The following is a 5636-nucleotide window of genomic DNA, read 5'->3' on the forward strand; positions in this document are numbered from 1 at the left end:
CCATAAATTTTATAATATAAATATTTTTTATCTATAATTTTTATAATGATAATATTTATTTACTTTTTTAGATATAATAATTTTTTAACTGATTCTACAAATTTTGTAAGTGTTATTTTTTTTTATCAATTTTATGTGTTTACTGTAATTTTATTTATTGAATATAAGATATTTTTACACAAACAAAATATAATTATTATAAAAAAATAATTAAAATATTTAATATTCTAATAATTTTATAAAATTAAATTAAGAAAATAAAAATGTAAAAATTTTATAATATAAAAATATGTATAGTTAATGCTCAAATAATATTTTAAAAATTATTTAAAAAATTATATAAAAATTGTTATAATTATTTTAATAATTATTAATAACACATATTTGAAAGTGAACAAATATGAAGTTGTTGTCTCTTTTCTTCTCTTAACTCTCCTCAATTATTTGTCTTTAAAAAAATTATATTGTTTATTTTTTTATTTATTCACATATTCCACCCCTTTCCCACCTCTTGTGTTAGTATTTTTTTTTCCTTTCAATTATTAATTATAACCAATTATTGTTATAACTTTCTCTTTGTGACTATAACTCCTTAGTTCTTATAGTTTAAGAGTCACTTATCTAGTCATATATGCCTATTTGTTTCTAAGATAAGTAAGTGAGAAAAAAGAAACAAGAATAGAGAATTATTCAACCTCAAAGATACTCACGTTACTCTATTTTTTGCATAACTTTGATTTGATATAATAACTTATTTTCTTAACTGAATGTGGGATCATTTTTTTTGTTTCTATTTTTATTACAGTATATTTTTCTTTTTGAATTGTTGTTTCTTGGTATCTTTTGCATTTATTTCTTGCATGTGATAGTTTTCTTCATAATTGTAATTAGTAACTTTATTTAGAATCTTTTTTAATGCCTTTGGGATCATACTATTTTTTTGGTATTTGAAATTTAAATGAAATTTTGAGTATTTTGAAACTTGAGAACTACTCTTTTTTTTTTTTTTTTATGTATTGATTTTTGTAGCTTGATTAAATGCGCTTGCTCCTTGTCTGATTTTCAAGAGTATTAAATTTTGGTCATCAATAATAAACTTTTGCCCTTATGTGCAAATTTTAGGAATCTACTTCACTTTAGCAATATAAGAGAAGTTCTTATAGGATGGAAAAATCAATATAAGAAATAAATAAAACTTCTTTCATAAGTTAAAAAAAACTTTTGTTTCTTTTTATTTAACTTCTCTAAAATTAAAAAAATCAGTTATTTATAATTTATGAAAAAAATATTTATTTTTATACTAATTTTTTTCCTTAAAAACTTTTCTAGAAGTTTACTAAAATTAGACCTTAGTAGCATTTGGCTCTTTCAAAGCCAAATTTGTTTTATGCTGAATGAACTTTGACCTTTTGAGTGTTTTTTTTAAAGAACTAAATATGTAACAACCTATTACATTAAATGGAGCTTAGTACATGAGCATTAAAATTTACAAAATTTTTTCATTTAAAAGTTATTTCTTTAAAATGATCAATTTTATCGAGTAACTCATGATTCGATAATCAAAATGTTAAAGTGTAAAAGTAATTATAATTAACTATATTAAACATATTGTTACTTCTAAGTGACATTAATATAAAGATGCTTATTTTTTTAAAAATGACTTTCTTAGGCCGCTTCTATCAAAGTGTTTAGTTTCACACTTTTTGTATCTTATATCCAGATCAAACCAATATTGCCCAAACTTATGTTAGAAATTGAAACAGGCATTTGCTATATTTTAATGTACTATATACGTACAATATATACCAAAGTTTGACTTATTATTTTAGGGTGCTGAATTATATTAAGTCAAATAACTTATAAAAGAATGTAACAATTTACTGTTTTAAATGTCCTTTAATACCATTTTTATAATGAGTTTATTTTTAAAAAATTAAAGCAAAATTTTCAAAGTAATCAATTTATAAGGTCTTTTAACTTTTTAAAAATAAACTAATTATAAGAAATATTTTAAACAGTATATTCCTATCATTTTCTTTTTTACGGAACACATTATCTAACATTTTTTTAACATATTATTATCGTATCAAATGTCATGAAAAATTTACTAAGATATAAAATTACTCAATAAAAAATAAGACTAACATCATTTGGGAATCCTAGTTGAATTGAACGAAATAGTAAAAAAAATGTTTAAAATAAAGTTATAAGTGCGTTATTACTTGCTAGGTTTCCTCATTTTACAGATGAAAATTATTCCTTTACTAGAATCCTCATAATCTAACACATTAAGGAAAAAGGAAACAGCAAAGATATCAAGGAAGAGTGTAATGTCTAACATTACACTTTCTATATTGCTATACCTACATATCTAATCCAAATAATGAGAAATATTTTAGTCAATAAGTATTAGGAATGCCTCAATCAGAGCAGCCCACAAACAACTTTCAAGTAACTATATTGTACTAAAAAATCAATCATAATTCCCCCTCTAACTGTTTTTTCTGACCAAAAGAAATTCTTAGCAGTATGATGCTACGTGTAAGATTTAACATATATATGATACAGAAGTATGCATAATAACAAACCATAAAACAAAGAACTACAAGGAAGTAAATTATGCATGACAAGTGAAAATAACAATCAACAAAATAGCTGATAGTTGAAGACGTGCATCGTAAGCCATCAGCATCAGATGAAAGAAGCCTTGCCATAATAATCTCCCCCACAAATGGACAAAACATAACCAAATTGAACACCACCTGCCAGAAATATTAGAATATAGTCATTTCACAGCACAAACAATCACACAGCCCATCTCATACATCATAAAATTGTAAACGAGAGGGCCTAAGAAAGTACAATAATTTTGCAGGTTCCAAGATACTGAAAATAAATCATTACAAAAAAATAGCATATCAACAATTTTGCGCCCATAAATCAAAATTTAAGGATTGAATTTTAGGTGGGCAATTTTTCTCCCGATAAAGTTTAAATATCTAGCTAAGAGGAGCAAAAATTATATATCAAACCCATCCAATGTAGGACTAAACGTTCAAAACCATCCATGAATTCATATTGTATAAGTTGGAGCCCCATCACCTAAGAAGACAAATCCACCCTCAATGGATATAATATCATAAACATAAATGCAAAGGCCCAAGTTTGCTATGACTTGACATGATTACAGACACCCAAAATGAAGCTAAGAAAATTAAGTCAAATTATACAATATGGGAAACAAAGAAAACTGAAAATGGCAAAAACAGAAAACCTTATCTAAGAAAAGTTTCTCAAGCTCAATGTGTATAGCTTCTTGAATGGGAAGAGCAAGACGAGAAGGAGGCAGGCGCAATTTGTGATTGATTTTGTTGAGATAGAACATTGAGCTTTAACCAAATTAATGAGTGCCAAGGTTTAGGGTCGATAAAGTACAACAAAAAAAAAGTATTTGCTGCTACCCTAAACCCTAAACCCTAAACAGAGCTTCAAAGTTAATAGGAGATACAAGTTCTTCTGATTCTTCAGTCTTTAGTAACGTAAGGAAACTAAAAGTTGCTTTTGCACTGCATAAAAAATGGCTTCAGCAAGTAAAGGAGGTGAAAACATATGAAAGGAAACTCCATACTATAATCAAAGCCACAGAAAATAAAAAAATTACAAATCATAATCCTAACATTTCACATTTATTGTTGAGTGAATTGAATCCCTAAATTAGGATTTTGTACGTAAGTAAAGAAATAGTTACTGTTGTTTGAAAACCAAACCAAACCAGTCACAGTTCAAACAGGATATGAACTGGTTTATGAACAAAACCAGATTTTCTCAAGACCAATTTTAAAACATAATATGGTTGAAAACTAGCTTTAAAAATGATTTATTAAACTAGTTTTAAACTTGGATTTGGTTCAAAAATGATTTTAAGACTAGATTTTGAAACCAGTTTTGACGAAGACTTTTCTTTAGCCGAAACCAATTTCAAAAACCAGTTTTAAGCCAATATCAGTTTTTAACACTACTGTTCACAAAATCCATCTCATAATCCAATTCTTAACACTACTTTAAGGATGCATAACCGAATCCTGAACTACAAGAATTAAACTAGTACATTGATAATGTTCTGAACAATATTCAATAACAAATCTATTTTAGCACTCTTAATAATCTCTACTGGTGCCTATCTAATTAAGACCATAATTTTGAATATAGTAGGATAGATACAGACAGCTCTTTGCCCAAATTGTCATTTGTTTCAGATCCATGTTTTTGTTGTTATCAAATTAATGGCATGGTATGCACTGGTAGATTATAACTGGCATTAAGTACTAGTAACATCATGATCCTCAATGTTATCATTCTTTTCTACTTATTTTTTAAATTGAACAGCTTATAATAGTAGTATATTAAGAAATAACTAAAGTAAGGAAAATAAAGTGACTGGAGTTAAAAATAAGTTGCATAAGGAAAATTTGCAAACGAAGAAGAATAAATAAAGTGATTATGACAAAACCAGAATACAGAACTATTTAAAAAACAACAAATTCTATGGGTCCCTGTTATTATAAGTAGAAAACTACAAATAATGTTGTCAGTGACTAGTGACCATAGGTATTTTAGAGATGTCAAAAAGCACAATTGGCCCAGCCCTAACCCTAGCCGATTATGCTCGTCCATCATTAACTGGGAATGACAAACAATGAAGAGGGAATGTTATTCAGATGAAGGAATGACAAACAATGAAGAGGGAAACGCAAAAATCCACATGGAAGGAATGACAAACAATGAATAACAACCAAGGACCATGTCCGATTATGGTTGTCCATCATTAACTGGAACAGAATCTAGCATTGTCCATTCGGATGTGTAGGGAAATTTTGAAATAAAGCCCAATGTTATTCAGATGGTTCAGCAGTTTATTCAATTTGATGGGTTACAAGATGAAGACCCCAACGCTCACATTGCTAATTTTCTGGAGATCTGTGATACGTTCAAGATTAATGGAGCTACTGATGATGCAATTTGCTTGAGGCTATTTCCATTTTCTCTCAGGAGCAGAGCAAAATAGTGGTTGAACTCTCTCCTACGTGGATCTATCACTTCATGGGAGGCCTTGACAGAAAAGTTCTTAGCAAAGTATTTCCCTCCTGCAAAGACTGCTAAGATGAGGAATGATATCTCTTCCTTTTACCAATTGGAGTTAGAGACTTTATATGATACATTGGAGAGGTTTAAGGAATTATTAAGAAAGTGCCCACATCATGGGATTCCTGACTAGCTTCAAGTGCAAACCTTCTACAATTGGTTAAACCTAGCCACAAGACAAATGATAGATGTTGCAGCTGGGGGCACTTTAAATAGCAAGACACCAAGGGCTGCACAAGAACTGTTTGAAGAAATGGCAATGAACAGCTATCAATAGAGCTCCACTCGATCCAAACCTGCAAAATTTGTTGGGATTTATAGTCTTGATGCAGTAACATCATTAGCAATGCAGGTTGAAGCCTTAGGGAAGAAGATTGATGGTTTATCTGTTAACCATCTAGTTGTTCCGGTGATGAGATGTGATATTTGTGGAGGAGGCCACCCTAATCATGAGTGTCAAGCTACTCAAGAAGAGCATGCCAATGTGGTAGGAA

At 28.7% G+C, this 5636-nt stretch overlaps 1 non-coding gene across 1 annotated transcript; it reads right to left on the reverse strand.

The window, feature by feature from the left end:
- Window positions 1-5158: 5158 nt before the first annotated feature.
- Window positions 5159-5265, reverse strand: LOC113860500. The gene has a single exon (XR_003503952.1). It is a non-coding gene; the product is annotated as a small nucleolar RNA R71 (small nucleolar RNA).
- Between the last annotated feature and the right edge of the window lie 371 nt (window positions 5266-5636).

This window comes from Abrus precatorius, unplaced genomic scaffold (assembly GCF_003935025.1).
Source record: "Abrus precatorius isolate BTA unplaced genomic scaffold, Abrus_2018 Scaffold2, whole genome shotgun sequence".
Taxonomy (NCBI): Eukaryota; Viridiplantae; Streptophyta; class Magnoliopsida; order Fabales; family Fabaceae; genus Abrus; species Abrus precatorius.